Here is a 19,521-nt window from a genome sequence, read left to right as displayed (position 1 = left end):
AAAGAGATTTGTAATGGTTAATTGATCCTTGGCATTCAAGATTGGATTTTTTTGTTTTAAGCATGCATTCCAAAGAAAGTTGATTTTAATCCATGACATTCAAAAGTGTGTTTTTGAGCAACATTCATTCAATGAAAAATGTGTTTAACCATTCAAGTTCATTTTTTTTTAGCAACATGCATTCAAAGACAAATGGTTAAACATTCAAGTTCATTTTTTTAGCAACATGAAAACCTGCAAGAAGCATGGTTAGTGGTTCCATATGTGCTCCAACCTGCAATGAGACAAAAAAAGCAATTTAGTTAGTTAGCCAAAATCTTCAAAAATGAGAGCTTAACTATGGGAAAAAAATTTTTAACACAGTCTGCCAAAATACGAAGATGCTGAACTACAGAGGCGCCAAAATATGAAGAGGACAAAATAGATTTGTAGCACAGAACCCAGGTGACAAGCAGAGATGTCAATTTTCGTAGACGCAAATTTTCGCAGACGTCGATTTTCGCAGATGCGGATTTTCGCAGATGTTGATTTGCGCAGACACGGATTTTCGCAGAACTTGATTTTCGCAGACAGAACAGGTTGCAGACGCCAAAACCGCGCCAAAAAAAGCTGAAAAATGTGAATTTTTTTTATTTGTATTTTTAGATGGTATTTCTTCTTCCTAAGTGCGTTCTTTAACCTGCAAAAACAAGCAAAAAACCCTCACAACGCACTCAAACAACAGCAAACATTAGATGGTTAGAAAAATGACATATAGATGAAAATAGATGATTAAATGACCCATAGTGGGGTCCCACCGGGCGTGCCAAAATGTAGAACCAGAATCAGTATGCAAAGAACATTAACAAATAAAGTAAACATTCACAAACCAAAAACTAAATTCACATATATGCTTAGACTAAGAAAGAAAATAAGAAGTGCAAACCTCACGAGAGAAAACACTCCATGCTTTCTTGATTCTGTAGATGTGTCCTTTTGCTGTGGATGTATGCTCAAGATGCTCAAAAGTTGCTTCAAATGGAGATGGGTAATGGCAAATTGGTAGCTTTGTGAGCTCTTAATTTGGCATTATAAGGGTATGGTTGATGGCTTTGGTTCTCAAAATAGCATGGTAACTTTAGCTCAAAGATTGTTGATGAAATGGCTTGGAATGGGATTCAATTTATAGGCTAAGGGGTGGAGGGATGGAGGGCTTAGATGCAAGGATGGATGAAGGCTTAAGGAGGGCTAAGATGCACTCAAAGGGGAGCACATGGATTGTACTTGTTTAGCACCAATGGGAAGGTGACACTTGTCACAAGGAGGATGAGTGTGAGAGGGTAGGGTTAAGGGTTGGTTAAGGGCATGATGAGTGGGGTTGAGTATGTAAGAGGGATGTAAGAGGAATGAGTGTGGAAGAGGGAAGAGTGTGGAAGATGGGTGTAAGAGTCATGAGTGGGCTTGTAAGAGTCTTTATGTTTTGTAAGAGCACTCATGACTTAGTGGTTGGGTTTTTTTGAGGGGAGACTTTGGTTTGGATTAGGAAAGTCTTAAACTTGTTTAAGGAATGTGACAACATTAGGGGGTGGATTAGGCTTGGGTTTAGGATTAGATTAGGGATGTTAGAGATGTGCAAGTGGATGGCATTAATGAGGGTGGGTGAGTTAGTGGCTAAGCTTGGTTAGTATGGGTGGATGGGGTGGATTAGGCTAAATGGAGGATTAGAGATAGGTTAGGGTTTTTTTGAATTTGAGGATTTCATTTATCAAATAGATTTATTTAATAAATGGGGATTTTTGGAATTAGATAGGAGAAAAGGATTTAATTGATAAATAATAGATTATTTGATTTATCAATTAGGACTATAGATGATTAATTAAATTAATCAACTAGGGGATGACAAAGGATTAATTAAATAAGAATTTAATTAATGATGCCTTTAGAGATGGCTAAATTAGATTACCAAAGTAGTGTAATCAAATTTAGGTGTCTACAATAGGATGAATATGGTTATCACCACCAAAGGAAGCAAACCAAGAATGGTAGGCTCCTTATGGAATAACCCATGGTGAATTAGATTTGTCTCTAATAAGTAGATATGTGTGCTCATGATTGTGGTCAAGCTTCAAGTTGATGGATGGTGTGCATAAAAGATGGTTTTAACAATGGATTCATGGAGGTATTTCAGCATTATAATGGTAATTTGGTAGTTTTAAAGCTCTCAAAATAGCATCATAACATTGCATTAAAAAGGCGGATGATATTTGTGAGGGGAGAGGGTTCCATATATAGGCCAAGGGGGACATAGATGGATGATTAGGTTGCAAAGATGGTAAGATGGTGAGGGAAGGTCAAGATGCACTCAAAAGGGAGCACATGGATTGTGCTTGTTTAGCACCAATAGGGAGGTGACACATGTCAGAGGGTGATTGGATGAAGGGAAGAAAAGGTGGATGGTCAACAAAGGAGGCTCAAAAGATAAGTGCTCCATAAATGCTTTGTAAGAGTCATAAAGGGGGATGTAAGAGTAATAAAGGGAGGTGTAAGAGGTGTAAGAGATATTTTGACTTTAGCTTGGGTTAGCAATTCTTAACCATTGCTTAAAGTTGTGCACATGCTTAGGAGGGGGATTAGGATTAGCTTAGAAAGGGGGTTAGGAGGGCAAGTAGCTTAGCTTTGATGGGATGGGTTAGTTAGGTGGCTAAGTGAGGTTAGTATGGATGAATGGGTTGGATTAGGGGTTAGGATAGGGTTTAGTGAGGCTTTTAGGATTTTTGATATTTTGTTAAATGATTTATTTAATAAAATGGGGGTATAGAATTAAATTGAATAGATTTGATGATTTATTCAATTTAATAGAGGAATAGGGATTTAATTAATAAATTGAATTTGGGTGATCATTTGATTTGATCAATTGGACTACAGTTAATTTAATTAATTAATTAACTAGGGGATGACAATTAATTAATTAAATAGTAAATATTCAATCAATAATGTCCTAGGAGATGACTAAATACAATTACCTATTGATGTAATTAGATTTAGGAGTCTACAGTAATTGATCAAAAATTTGATGTTGATTATTCAAGGTAGTTATTCCAAATACATTAAAAAAATGTTTTTAACAATATGTTACACATGTTTCTTGTTATGCTCACTCCTTATCTATTTTTGATTTTCCTTGCAACTCAAAAAAGTTTGAAATTCCTCCATTTTTTCTAATACCAAGTTGTTTATGTCATACATGGGTAAAGTAATTACCTCATCTATACTTATTGACTCATCTACCATCTATTCTAATTGAGTCATAATATGAGATTGTGGGGTTACATCACTAGGTAGTGATATTTGCAATTTTTTACCCTTCTCAATCGATCTAGATATCTACTGTTACTTCTCTTGAATAGGTGTCACATGCTATTTATGTGTTCCAGTCAATATTTTTGATGGTTTTGCACTTGACAACTATATAAGTGACTGTGTAATTTCTTTCTCTTTTGGTTTCTTATCCTCTTCTGCCAACTCTGTGTCCTTGACTTCTTCTATCTTCACCTTAGTATGAGACATAGGCATACAAGTGAATTGTGGAAACACAACTATAGCCTTTCTTAGTTTCTTAGTAATTGTATCCTTAGTAATTGATGTGACCTCAAAATCATCAGTATTTCATCTTTCAACCCTTAAATAGTCTATGACTTTTAACAAAACTAGATTAATGTTGGGTAAAGATGTATCGAGCTCAACATTTTTAAGGTCTTCTTCTATTAACATATTTTGATCATGTGGTGATGAAACAAGAATGTCTTCACTGGTGACAACATCTTGTTGTTCACATCCTTTTACTAGTTGCTTGATTTCCTCACCAAGTTTGGCAACTTCTACTACATCACCTTCTTCTTCTTCTTTGACTTCTTCATCACTCTTCTTCCTCATCTCCTTTATTAGCCAATGGATTGATCAATTCAAATGCTTCCTTCCATATATTTATGCTTTCTTTCTCAACATCATCAACTTTGTTGATCAAATTTTATATTTCCTTTCTTTTGGCACAAATTTCTTCACAAAACATTTTAGGGAGATAGACATATGTGTCTTCCCTAAATCTAACATTCTTTGTGCTAGAGTGCACTCCTTGATCTTTCTTTTAGAAGATATCCCTCACTTCTACATAGCATGGACCTTATTGTACAAATTTTCTACAATGCCTTTTCCTAACTCTATAGGTGTAGTTTTAAATTGTATGATGATTTCTATCAAAGTTTTTTCAAGTTTTTCTTGATCTTCTTTATTTATAGAATCAAATTTGATGTGTTTGAATCCTATCAAGCTTTTTAGTTTAGTAATTTTTTGACATGTACCTTATCTACAATTATAGGAGGTGGTCTCAGCATAATATAAAATTCTCTCAGATCATCAGGCTCAATTTCTTCATCATATTCTTCCTCCTCTATTACAACTAATTTTTTCTTTAGCCTTTAGGAATGATTTGCTGAGGTGAATACACTTGTTTTCTCTTTTCTAGATTTTCTTTTTTTTGAGAATTTGGGGGTGGGCTATCTTTGATCTTGTTATCATTTCTCTTTTAGGATCCTAAGGTGTAGCAACCTTCTACATGCCTTTTTTGAGATCATAGTTTACCTTGTGATCAACAATTATCACTCTCTTTTTCTTGGATGCCTTAGGCTCAAAAATCACTAACTCGTTGTCTTTTCCTTCCTTGGCATTAGCTGAGTGTTTTGATCTTTCTTCTTCTTCACCATCCTTGTCCTTAAGACTTCCCCTTTTTATTTTATTTTTTGTCTTGGGCTCACTTGACTCTACATTCATTTGATCCTTCACTATGTCATACACGCTAAATGGCTCAACATTTACATCAACATCTTTTGACAAAAGTATAGTCATTGCTATTCTGACTTCATCAACATTAACTTGATAAGGTATTGGCCTTAACCATTCTATTCTAGGTATGAGTGCCTATGAATAAAAAAAATTGTGTCTACCATGAAACATATCTCATGAAAATCTTTATCTACAATATATTTGGGAATCCTTATTCAATATCTCATTTTATTTTTGAATTCCTCAAAATAGTTATCTAAAATCGCTTAATTTTTTTCTCCCAACTGACATATTAAGTCATTTATTTGTTCCATAGTTGGGCTATTCCTATCCCACGCTACTGTACTGATTGTAAGAAAATATTTCTATACATACAAAAATATACAAATTAACAAAGATCCAGACTTATATGATGTGCTCTTTTCTTTTCTTATTGCTCCACAATTTTCTGTCAGTTTTTGTAGTTACAACCTGACAATATCATACATGTTTTTGTAGTTACAACTTGAAAATATCATACATATAATCCTTTTTTACAACACTTTAGCCTTGGTATATTGCAACATATGACACACTATTTAGTCTACTAGACTATAATAATTTGCATGCTATCACTCATACTACAAATTCAATCATAGGATCATCAATCCCATAGATTGACATCCCTCGACCATTCTATTTTTCTTTGGTTTATTTCTCAATTTTATTTCATGTTGCACTCCTTATGATCCTCATTCTATCCAAGGCAGGTTATCCAATAACTTGAAATATTATGGTCTTGTTAGTTTTTATTGGTCCTCCATCTAAACATACCTTCATATGATGAACATGACTTAGGAAAATGTTTATCTACTTAGCTTTGAAAACTATTGGAAAACCTTGTAGTGCATCTCCCATTTGACTTATGTAATTCATTTTGATGGATGCAACTTTGTTGATTTTTACTTGATATGGGATCATGATTGTGACCATGAGTGGTCTACATTGTTGAGGTGATTTGATTTATGTTTTTGTATCAGTTGCATTGATTATGCTTTGACTAATTTATGAGATTATGATGTGATTTTTGGTTCACTGAGGTTTTTACTAGTGCTTATGAAGATTGATTTTGTATCATGAGGTTGTTCCATGATTACATTGAGATGTGTGTAGAGATTGCACTATGTACTATTACCATGCTACACTGGACTAGGTTCCTCTAGCAGTGGATAGTCATGTTTATGACTGTGTTTACTGATGTGTTTTAGGTACCTTTTTGTTGTTCTTTAATAAATCATTATTAAATTCTTAAGTAATTAGAAATGGATTGTTCATGTTGGATTATTTGGTTATGTGCTATGGTCATTTACCTTGTTATATTTTGATCTGAGAGATATCTGTTACTTATGTGATGTTTTATATTTGAGAGGACTCGAGGGTCAGATGTTATACTTTGATTTTAGTATCATAGATTTTAGACTACTATGTTTTTTAGTTAATCATATTGCATGATGATGCCATTTTTAGATGACAATGTGTTTTATGATGATATCTAGTTATCTGGTAATTGGACATTCCTCTGATTGTGTTAGGTGATGGATTGCTATGGTTATTTACTTCATTCCTGCATTGTTATGCTTTATGCAAACATGATTTATGTAAATAGATTATTTTATTATAATTAAATAAATGGTTAAATTAGGTAATTTAATGAATTTATTAGTTCGGCTATGTTATTATATGCAATTGCACTTGATCATGTTGTTTAGTGTGCAGGATTTATATCGCTGGTAGTGGCACATGGAGTTAGTGATTCAACTATTCATATTTTACCAATGTCATCTCTGTATGGTTGATGTATCCTTATTTTAAATGTTTAAATTAAACCTTTTGGTAATTATTAAATCCAAACTCATTTGCATTATGTGACTAGACTAGTGAGTGTGTCTGTGCATTTAGAGTTTCACATTGTCGTGAAAGTTGTTAAGACAATTTCTGTGTTTTTGAGTTTTCAAGCTTTTCAAGAATAGTCCATTTTCATTTGGGTCGATTCGAGATTTAACTAGATTGGCTGGTTATTTGCCCTAATCAATTATTCACTTGAAAAGTGAACAAATATCCAAAAAGGAATTTAATTCCTCACTTCTCACTTTTGAATTATAAAGTTTCAGAGTAAAACCCAAAATCCTCTTCATGAGGATTTTTTTTTTCATTGTGGGAGATAGGGGTGTGGGATCATAGCGAGCTTGAGCTCATTGGATCCAGCTTGGGGAAACCTTGGATTGCAGTGATTTTTAGCTACTTCTGCAGGATATTTATTTTATGGTTTAGATTCCCATTTTTCCCTTTTGGCTATGAGGTAGGGCTTTCTTATTTTATTTTTTTTGCTTCTATTTTTGGTATCCATTTGTTTGGAGGCTGATAACTAGTGTTCCCCTCTATTTTTGTATGTTAGTTCTACTTGGTTGGGCTGGTACGAACATTTCCCTATTTTTTGAGATGAGGGTTTGGAGTTTTATGCTGTTATGCTGGCCATTTTTGCATACAGTGTCCAAACTTGTTTTTTTTTGGATTTTTGGGGTTTTGTGCCCAAAGGCCAAATGGGTTTTAATTTTGAAGTTTTCCAAAATTTGGGGTTTTTACCTCATTTTGCATGCTGCCCTATTTTCTCGAGTTTTCTTAGCACAATGTGGGTCATGGACCTGGATGATCCATTTGGATATCAGTCATACCACTATTGCACTTTTTTGTTGCATTAGGATGTGTGTCACATCTATACTCCTGACTTTGAGATCAATTGAGTGATTTTCATACCTGGTGTTATTGTTTCTTTTAGACCTTTTCTTTTATTTCATGAATGCTAGGATCTGTGTAGAATCCATACTCTCGGATTGAGGCCGATTGAGTGAGTTCATGATGTTTGGTCTTGTTACATCATTGGGATTTGTGTACAATCCATACTCTTAGATTGAGGCTGGTAGAGTGATTTCATGATGTATGGTTTTATTGGCTTTGGGATTCGTGTAGAATCCATCCTTTTGAGTTGATTTTAGTTGGGTGTGTTGTTTTGCATTTGTGTTCTCATCTCTCCTTGTGTTTTGATCTTCATGATGGTGGTGCACCACACATGAGTATGTGTGCATACATTTTTTGGGTGACTTGTGAGGCTTGATCTTTCATGGATTATCTAAAAGTTATGATCATTGGGGTTGGGATGGGAGTATGCATCCCCATGGGCACTTGTTGTAGGTTGAGCATGGGTAGGGTAGGGTAGCATATGGAGGGGGCTTCTATCACGTAGCTCAAAAATGATGACACCACGGGTATGGATGAGAGGAGCTTTGATTAAGTGATAACTAAAGAAAATGTGTAAATGGTAATAAAACTTAAGATAATAAAACTTTGTGCGATAGTTCCAAGGGAGTACCTCGAGAGGGAAGTACCTTGTGAGAGTTTCCACATGTGATCCAAGCTTGGGCTTGTAGATGCCAAGAGACTCTCCATGATGTTAACCCCTACTTAGTAGCCTATTGAGTGTCTGACCAGGACCTGTACTCCTTGCATTGTCTTAAGTTCTTGGTTACAACCATCATACTGTCCAGCATGAGTGCTAGGCATGGATGTTGTTTTTTGTGTTTTTGGTTGGATCTTTATCTCTATCAGCATGGTGGGTGTGGACCTACAGGTGCCACATGGTTGGGAGGTGTAGCTACCTTCACCACTGCTAGGGACTGGTGTATAGAGATAGTCTCTTGTCCTAGTGCGACCATTGTTGGATGTTTTCACTTGATGCTTCAGGTTGTGGAGTATGATTTCTTATGATTTATGCTTTCATTGGAATGCTTGGATATAATTTTTAGATGATGTTAGTTTATTTGACGCATTCCCATATTATGATGTTTAGCATATGACTAGATGTTGTGAATTTTTGTATTAGATTATCTATTGCTTATTAGTTTAGCATGTTAGATTTCCTTATTAGGATGTTCAACATGTAATAGGTGATGTTATCTACTTGTAGGATTATCTGATGCTTTACTACTAGCATGTTAGATTTCCTTATGCTTATGTTGGTAGCATGTTTTAGTAGTGACGTCCCTATTACAATAGTACTGATGATTTGGTTAGTGGCTTGGGATGTTACGCACGGGGGATGGCTAGGATCCATGATGGTCTTATGATGCTATTGATGGTTGGGAGGAACCGCATGCTTAGTTTGATTTTTTAGTTATTGCGATGTTATTTCTATACATTGCGATGTTACTTCTATTCACTGTAATGTTGTTTTCAGTATGTTCATTACTACTATGGTTTAGATGGTAGATGTTCCTCTTTCTTGTTGTTTATGCTTTTGAGTGTTCATTCCTTGATTTACATGGATCTAGTACTCCCCAGTGTGGAGGTTTTCATGTTTTTATGCTTTTTGTTTGCATTTTGTTGTCACGCTGATTTTTTTCTCGTGTGGAAATGCATGTCCTCGCGCAAGACTATGCAAGTCCTCATGTGAGAATGCAAGTCCTCACATGAGAATGCAAGTCCTAGTGCAAGAATAGCAAGTCCTCGTGCAAGAATGCAAGTCCTCATGTGGAGCCATGCACTTTCTCATGTGTAGTGTTGCAAGGTCTCATGTGAAACTCGAGACTAGCGTACTTTCTTGCGAGAAACAGGGGCTATCTAGGCTTGTCAGATGAAAGTCTGAAAGTTGGTTTTGGACACCCTTTTGGGTTTTACACCTTCATAGTTCAAAACAAATTTCCTAAGGGGTTTAAAATATATCCCTATACTTCACATATATTTTAAAAAATGCGACGAATCTTTTGAGATAGGTTTCAAACATCTCCATGATAAGATAAAGATTCTAGGAAATTTCAAGGCTTCAGAAATCCAGACTTTGCCAATTTTCAGGGCTTCAGGATTTTAGGCTTAGACAAATTTTAGGATTCTGCATTTTACCCCAACTTGGCATTTTGTTGATGAGTGGCTATTCCTTCGAGCCCTCATCATGTACGTGTTTGTTGTTGGATTTTGTTTGCTTGTGTTAGTTTGGTAGTGGAGTTCAAATATCCATTGGTTGTCAAGATTGTGGTGAAGTCTTCGATTGCGATCTTTGTGATCCCTATATGATGTTGTCATCTGCATTCATACTTGTAAAAAAAAAAAATTCTAGCTTGTATTGAATCCTTGTTCCAAGGATCTCCAGGCAGGGCATTACAAACCTAGGGAATAGGTAAGCCCTTTCCTAGTAGTAATTTTGTATTCATCCCTTAGTACTCCATTGTTGCATAGCTTCTGATAAGGTGCCCCTATTTCAAAATATCATATTTCTCATATTTTGCACAAGTAATAGGATCTCACATCCTAAATAGTCAATTCCCTAGGTGGAATTGATGACAAGGTGCTAATATCATCTTTAGTCTCCTCAAATTCCACATTGTTCTTTAAATTTAATGGTGGGCACTAGTCATTCCTCACAAATTTGAGTGTTTCTCTCTTTCAACATTCCACTTTCTAATTCCATTTCAAACTAGATTTTTCTAAAACAAACTCTACTAAAATAACCTTAGAAAACACTTAACTTGACACTAAAAGTAACACTTACTGAATTTGTCAAAATTTTCAATGCTTCTTTGTGATTTTCTTTTTTTCTCACTTAATTCTCCTTGATCACCTTCGAATCACTTGTGAACCCTAAAATCACTTTGGTGAATAAAAATGAAAGCCCAAATTTGATAAATACCTTTAATTCACCATTGAGATATACAATAAATGGGTTTGTACTTGGTTAGTTTATGACAATTGTCTCAGTCTCCATGCTTACCTACAAAGACTTAGTGTTAAATATATAGATGGAGTAACTAAGAGGGGGGATGAATCAGTTACCGCAAAACCAAATTCATGGATCCTTTAGATGTCTTATAAAATTAGTTATTATTGTCACTCAGTAACCATATAGAAAAATGTTATAACTCAGTGGATGCAGTCTATGTTAACTTTAACAGATTTTAAACATTCATAGTGATTAATATGCAACCATAAAAGAAATAACATGAACACTTGAGACACCAGATTTAATGTGGAAAACCAATATGGGAAAACCCACCAAGTATCTAGCTGCTAATTTTCACTCTTCTAAAGTGAGCCCTATTAGGAGCCAACCCAGTTAAAGGTTACAAAACACACTATTAGGTGTGACCTTGTTAGAGGATTTAATCAACCTACTAGGAGTGGCCTTACAAAAGGACTTTAGAATAATTCAATAGAACTGTCACCTTGTTAGAGGATTCACAAATGGATGTTAAACCAACTCTATTAAGAGATTTAGGAATCACTACTATAATGGTGTGAAAGTAATAATGAGTTGACCTGAATGAGATACAACTAAATTGCTGATACAGATCTATGTTCTACTCTACTTGATCCCTCCTGATCAAAGAAATCTTTGCTGCTCCTCAAGGATATCTTACCATCCTTCAAAGTTCACTCACAATTTCTTCTTTTAATCAACACACTTGCATGCTCCTCATTACACTTTAGAATTCTCAACTTGACCTTTTATTTATACCTTACAAATTGTCAAGTCAGCTCATTTACAACTTACAATTACCAATAATCTTTACCCCAGTTGGCTACAATCATTACTAGAAACAATTAAACTTTATTTTCCAAAACAATGAAATCCTTCATTGGCTATTGTTGCTTGACAAACACTATTACAGAACTGATTTCCATTGTTAACCAACTAAAGCTCAGTTAACATTGTGAACCCTGTAAAATCCTTTGGAGACCAAGTTAACTCGATAAACACTGACTTTTTTTTGTTAACCCTATGAACTCGGTTACTATTGACTTCTGCCACAAAATCCTTCTACACCCAAGTAAGCTCGATAGACACTATTTCCACAAAGTACTTTCCAAGAATGCTTGGTAGATTGTGAAATTTTCTTTACTGACCAACTAAGCTCAATAAGCAATGTCTACCAATTGATATGAAATTTGCGTAACATCAAAGACAACACACAAGTAAAAAATTGTATCCAACAATCTCCCTCTTTGGCATTGATGGCAACACAACATGTCATAGCACAATGAAATTTGAAAACAAGTCTTTTCCTAACAGAGTATTTCTACCTCTTAAATTTTATGCAACAAACTTCTCTTAATGTAGTAATCTCCCTTTGTAAAGGAATTACATAGCTTCTTTTTCAAATAGTAAAATCTCCTAAAAAAATTCAAATTTCAAAAAGATATGATAGTAAACTCTCCCCTCTTTGACAACACATGCCAAAGACAACACAAACCAAATGAGTAACAATGTACCTTAAGTACTAATTCATATGCAATGTTCTCATGACTATGCTACATCAACTAGTAGATCTTCAACTTGGTTCCTATTGATGCATCACTAAAACTTTATTTTAGTGAGATTCAGATAGGGGAATGACCCCTAACTTATCTCTTAGATACAAGAATCCATCATTAGGTAATGGCTTGGTGAATATGTTAGCAATGTTTTCTTTTGTATAGACATATTGCAATCTGATCTCCTTGTCTTGAACCAATTCTTTGACAAAGTGATATTTTATTGCAATGTGCTTTGTTTTGGAATGCATCACTTGATTCTTTGATATGCTAATTGTACTTGTATTATCACAAAATATAACAACTGGTTCTTTGATCTAACCCTTCATGCCTTCCAACAACTATTTAAACCAAAAAATATTAGAACAATTCATTGTTGCCACAACATATTCTGCTTCACTTGTACATTGGGATGCACAAATTTTCTTTTTACTTCTCCAAGACACCAACCTCTTTCCAAGAAAGAATGCTCCACCACTTGTACTCTTTCTATCATCAATGTTCCCTACCCAATCAACATTAGTAATCACTTTCAAATCCAAATTTCTTCCAAATTTGTACCACAATCCATAATCTTCAGTGCCTTTCAAGTATCGCAAGATCCTTTTGATTGCCATCATGTGGGATTCTTTGGGTTTTTTCTGAAAATCTTACAACTATACCAGCTGCAAGAGAAATATTAGGTCTTGTATGAACTACATACTACAATTTTCCAATCACTACAAACAGTAACAACTCCACATCATACCACAAGTAGACGCCATCAGGGGAAAGCAAGCAACATTAAGAGGTATTCAAATTATAAGGAGAGGTAGTCACCAAGCATAAAGGAAGCAAAGAGCAATGGAAGAAGACTTAGATGAAGCCGCAGAGGAGCAAATTGTAGTCAAACAAATGAATTTCATGTCCATATTTGAGGCAGCCGTAGCAGAAGAGCAACTCATGCATGTTTCAAAGGAACAAAGCTCACGTTAGAGTGAGTAGGGGTGTTGACTGGTATGAAATCCATGCCAAGGAATAAAAGCATCCATGGTAGGATTAAGGAAAGAAACAAATAGAGAACCCATGCTTTGATTTGGAGGAGCCCCACATTAACATGATGAAGCCTGCAGTCAGTAGCAAGAAACTCACAGTTAGCATGTAGGGAAAATTTTTAAAGAGAGAGGTAACAAATAGAAATCCACACCCAAGGAGCTCCCAAGCTACTGCAAACATAGAACTTACACCAGTTAGAAAAGGAAGAATGGAAAAATGTTAAAGGAGGCACAATTTTTAAGATGGAGGGTAGCATTAAAATATAAATCCACACATAGGAAGGTAGAGATTCTCACACAGCAAGGAAATTGCATCTTTTTTTTTTTCTAAAAAAGAGCCCTCTATCTATAAAATAAAATTGCTAGCGTAGACAAGAAAACAATTCACACCAATGAAAAGGAGAAGATGCAGACCAAGAAAAGTAGGAAAATTGTGCCATAAAATAAAGATGATGGTGACAATAAAAAGGAGCCATCTAGCAAAATGAAGAAGAGCAACCCATGAGTGTGAAAGAGCAGGGACAATCAAAGCTTAGCACCAAGGGATGAAATACGCAGGAGTTCAAGGGAGAATTTTAAACCCTTTATCCCACATTGCCTATATGGTGGGCATTTTTTCTATTCAAATACTATTCCATACACTATAACTAATGTCTTAAAGAAAGATGCCTTTTGAAATGTTGTTGCATGCATGAGGGTCCCACTATGACATCAGCTAGTAGGTCGCCTAAGTCAAATTTTGAAAGAGAATGCATGCGTGATGACATGGCTCGATGCAAGGAGATGATGACACATGGCCAAAATCTGTGGTTGGCACACACTCGCAATACCAAGTTTCTTGACGGATAAACAATGTAGGCATGTGGGCAACTGACAAGTGGCACCATGGGCCTAGTTGGTGGTGAGGTTGTGCCTAAAGAGTAGTTTCAAATGGATGCATAGGATGCTACCATGTGGCAGATCCAACGAATGACACACACCCACAAAAAGAAGATGCATGCTGGATAAATAATGTGGGTAAGCGAGCTACTGCCACATGGCACCGAGCCTACCTAGTGCTGATGTGGCACTACATTTGAGAGGTTGACCAATCAACAAATGACATGTGGCATTGATCAAACTTTGGATTGACCCTAAAATTGAAGGGGGTTAGGGAAAAAATAAAATGGTTTGAAAATTGTCATTTTTTTAATACTTTTTACAAAAAATGAGTACACGTTTAGGATTTTAAATCTGAGAAGTTTTTATTCTAAAGTCTATACTTTAGAATATTTAAATTTTTTGAAAATATTCAGTATGTAGACTTGAGCTTTGTAACAGGGGAGTCATTTTCAAATCAACTTTATGGAGGTTCCTGAGATGCAAATATAGCAATATTATATCATTAAAATTGGGAGAGAACAAACTTTTTGATTCTGGGGTTGGTTTTTGCACATAACGTCACTAGTTCGAGCTATAGGAGGTTTTCTTCCAGATTCCTATCTTGCAAACGAATTTAGGTAGCAAAGTTCGAAATTGATTTTTGGTAAGGTAATGACTTGAATATAGGTAAAAGACCATGGAAATGTAGTTAAGGTCAAATTTGGTCACCCATATTCAATAAAAACTCAAAATTTCACCAGCATTTACTGAGGAAGATCAAATATTTTGGGTGCATAAAGTTTTTTCATCATTGAGCGGAGATATTTCAGGATCAGTTATAAATAATGATGAAAACAAGAATCAGATAAAAGGGGTAGAAAGATGAAAGAGATTATTGAACTGCAAGAGATTGAATTTCAAGTGGACACGTTTCAGGCATAGAATAGATCTGAGAATTCATCTTTCTTTCCTATATCTTTCTTTCTTTCTTTCATTGTAGTGGTTGGCAGTTTGCTCTGGGTAATACTAGCAAGGTTCTAGTTCTACTGTTGAAACTAGGGGTTGTTGATTGTTTTTCTTCTTGTCTATTGGGCTGTGCTCTAGTAGTGAAGGCCATACACTTGTTTATGTGCAGATTTTCATTTCATGTCATGGATTGTCATTTTGAGATACTGGAAATTGATGCTAGATTATGTGAAGTATCTTTAGTTTCATTTAGTTTTACCAGTTCATGTATTCAGTCTTTCCATGAATGAATATTAAAAAGGATTTACATGAATTATCTGGGTTTCCTTATTCTATCTCCTAATTCTTCATATGTCATTAACTTTGTGATTAAATGGATAAGGTTCATTTGATTTAAGGTAGCTTAGATGAGTTGCATATTAGATCTGTTGTTGCTTCTGACTCAAGGAGTTATGTAAATGCTTCATTGTTTTGATAGGGTTTCTGGGTGTATGAAGGGGATATTGCATAAGAATGGGATTTGGGGATTTCAGTTGATAAACTTGATTGTAATGCAAACAAGTTAGGTCATCCTACTGGTAATGACTCTATGTTTCAATGGGTAAGGCACTAATCACTAAATCAGATGCAAGCTAATATGAATGTCATTTGCACAAAATCTTTTATTCAAATAAATTCAATTTTTCATGTCTTGTAGTGGGCTAAAAGGAATTAACCCTCACTCAGCTTATGAATGTCATAGATTTTCATTTAGCTACTATAGATTTGTGTCATTTCATGAGAAATTAGGAGATATAAGGGGTTTAATCTACAATAAATAGATTCAGGGATATGTTTTGCACTGGTACAATATCAATTGAATTTGAGGTCTACTCTCCTAGGTCTTAAAGAGCCTAAAGTAGAAGAAGGGTCAAGCCTTATAGTTGGCTTGTGTTTGAAGTGATATGTTGAGAATTGGAGTTAGCTGCCCCTAGATATGTCATATTCTCATTGGGATAATTGAAAACCCTCCAACATTTTTAAACACCAACAAAATGGCGACTCTGCTGGGGACTCTATAAAGAAATTCATTGTTAGAATTACGTGAATCTCTAGTATAAATAGCAAGGTCATGAAGTGTTTTCCATTTCTTTGTTGAAGATTCATGTCTCCCAATAAGGTTTTATCCATTTGCAGCAGTATGTTGGGAGAATTGAATGTAAATTGTGTTCTATGACTGTTATAAGTCTATCTTCAATCAGTTCAATCTTTGCAAGTGTTGTTGAGAAAGTTTAGAGTCAAGAATTGATTTATAAAGTGTAAATTGTTTTCAAAATGATAATGATTTGAAAGTTTCTCCTACATTAAAGGTCTGGTTCAGATTTGTCAAGTGACAAATTATGTTTTATTTCTCACATAAGTGAGTGGCGACTCTCAAATCTCTATACTAGTTTGTTCCTAGTTGATTTCATTGCAAAATTTTGAAAGACTTTCAGTTGTATGGGAAGATATAAAGTTTTTGATAGTCTCTTGGAAAGGAATTTTAAATTCTTGATAATTTTTTAAGTGTTTTTTGCAATCTGTTGTTATAAGAAATTGAAGTGTAAAAAGTGAATCACAACAGTGATTATTTTATTCTTCTTGCAAAGAGGTGGCAACTCTACAAAGTTTGATCAGTGGTGTAAAGGATTTTCAGTCTTGCACCTGTGCCAAATTAGTAGATCAAAGTTTAGCATCAACACTTGAAGTATTTTGGTTTTCATGTTTTCTTTTCATGGAAGTCAAACGTTGTTAAAAATGGTTGCCTCTATTTAGTGTTTTCAGCACTAGAAGAAAGAGGTAAGAGTTTTTTAAATGTTTATAAGATGGATTTTGAGTCTAGGTCTGAAAGTGATGTGTCGACTCTTGAAAGTTTTTGTGCAAATATTGCTAGATTGAAAAGAAAGATTCATGATAAGATTGTCTTAATGTTAAGAAGTACAATTGGTGATATTAAAGGTCTTAGTGGATTTCAAATTTATATGAAGTTCAAATAAGTAGTTATGAATCTTGATAAGTTTTTCAGACATGAGGAATGTTCATGGCCAGTGGTACTCTTAGAAATTTTTATGCCATGTTCCATTGAAAGTGATATTGAATATGAAGAATCTCAGTTTTATGAATCAGATGATAGTAATCAGCAAATTGATAATAGGCATAATGTGGATTCATCTTTTTATGATGATGATTGTCAAGAAGAGGAAAAATGTAACAGTAATAATAGTCCTTCTTCTAGTGATGAATGTGAATGTGTTATGATGCCGGTTGTTGAGGTATTGTCTAAAGAAGAAGATGCATGTGATGATCAGAATGTTGATTTTTTTAGAATATATTACTAAAGAGCCTACTATTACAAATGTGCCAAGTTATCCAAATAATGATCACAACCAAGGGGAAGAAACTAGGGATGAAATCTCATTAAGTGTTGATGAGATTTATGATTTGTTGGCTCATGATTTTGAAAGGTATGATAGTCTATCCAAGGATGCTTATGCTTTGCCACATTTTGAATTTCCATATGGTGAAGTCATTTCCCCTCAATTTTATGTTGAAGAAGATATAGTTTTAGAATATGCCCTATCAAGTTTGGGAGGTGTATGTGATAGTAATCTGTATATCAATACACATGATGACTTCTATGTTGAGAATGAAGATAAGGTCTATTGTTGGTTCATGGTTTTCTTGTTTTCATAAGAATGAGATAAATTCAGATAGCTCATGTGATGAGAAAAGAAATACTAATGAAATGGTTTATCCTAGTGAGATATTTGAAGAAAATTTTGATACGGATCAACATATGGTGAACATGCAATTTCATGACAATTCTTATGATTCGGGATCTAAACATTTTTTGGAATGTGAAGAAGATGTAGTGTATGTTCAATCTGATTTGTGAGGTACCAATGTTGCAAATAAGGAGAAATCAGATTCTACATACTCTTCACAACCAGATGCACAAGGTGAGTTACAATTTGACTCATGTAACTTGTTGAATGGAGTAGAGTATCAGAATTTTGTGTTTTTGGTTGAAGGAATCCATGATTCAATCAGTAGTGATCAGTTTCAATTTAATGTCAGTTGTTATGATCATGTTGATTCATTTTTTCATAGTGAGCAAGATGAAGAAAGCATGCCTAATTTTTATATGCACTATGGAAGTAATGATAGTAATTTTGTTTTGCCTAACAAAATGATTGAAAGTGCAGATGTGTTGGGTGAAACAAATGGGAATAAGAATTTTAGTTTACCTCAAGAGAATGGTGATGAAAATTAGGTATTTGACAGAGGTAAAAGTTTGTGAGAAAGTTTAGAGGCCCGGGGCCATCGTTTGTACATAAAAGGGGTAGTTGTTTCTTGCTTTCAATAAAGCTATTTAAGAGAGAAAGTTTTTGAAGTTCAGGCATGTGGTCTGCTTCTCCCAAGGATATGAAATCTTGCCATGCCTGCAAGGGGCATACATCCCTAGATAGAGCCACTGTTGGTGCTCAAAATTGTGTTCCCATTTTGAGCGTCTATTTCAATGTTTGAGTCAAATGAACCCCTATAAATACCCACAAATGTGCATGTACTTGGCTATACTTTTGAGGCCTAAGAGGTGTTTAATGTTTCTAACACCTTCCATTCAGCATGTCCACTTGTTCCATGATGGTAAATTGACATTTCGAGTCATTTGGAGAAGTCTTGTTTTGAGCCAATGTCAAATTTGCATTTTACCCTAAGTGTCAAACCGTGACGGAGGCCTTGTTTGCATTTGAATATCTCGCACTCAAAAATTTTTTGTGATTTTTTGCTTTGGAAATGTTTAGTGTCCATACCCAAGAACCTATGTTTCAGATTTTGAGTCATTTTGAGTCCGTTTGACTAGGTTTTGAATCCCTCAAAGTTGGCAGTTTATTGTTTTCATACTGATGCACATTTCACATATTTCTGGGAAGCCTTGTTTAACGTGTTATAATTTTGGCCCAATTGACCCAAATGTTGAAATTCCTTTTGTGTTGCATTTTAGAGGTCATAGACTTGTCATTTTTCAAGTTTTAGCTCATGACGAATCCATTTGATCAGTTTTCAAATGCGATTCCAAATGCAATTTCTATCCTTTTACTAGTGTTAGCAAGTGCAAATTGTCCAGTAACCCTATTCATGGCATTATAACTCTTAATCCGTGATAGGTGAGGTCAAATGGATTGTACCACTGTGTTGTCCTCTAAAAATACTACAAGTGTGTTAGTTTGCAAGTCTTGATGAATCTGTCTACAACTTTTCTAGGGCCTTTCCATTTGCAAAAAGCTCTATTTTACTAATGATCACTATCCTACAAATCCAAGTAGCCAACTTCAGACCTTCACCAAATGCATCCAGTTATTCATCATGAGCCTAAATTGTAAATTTATACTCCTTGTGATAGTGAACCAAGGTCCCAGTTTTCGTGCCCCCAAGTGTTAGTTTGATCAGTTTTCAAAGCCAAATCCGAATGCAATTTAGTGTT

This window comes from Cupressus sempervirens, chromosome 11 (assembly GCF_028749045.1).
Source record: "Cupressus sempervirens isolate cs-2001-9-10 chromosome 11, ASM2874904v1, whole genome shotgun sequence".
NCBI lineage: Eukaryota > Viridiplantae > Streptophyta > Pinopsida > Cupressales > Cupressaceae > Cupressus > Cupressus sempervirens.
This window is presented reverse-complemented; position numbering follows the sequence as displayed.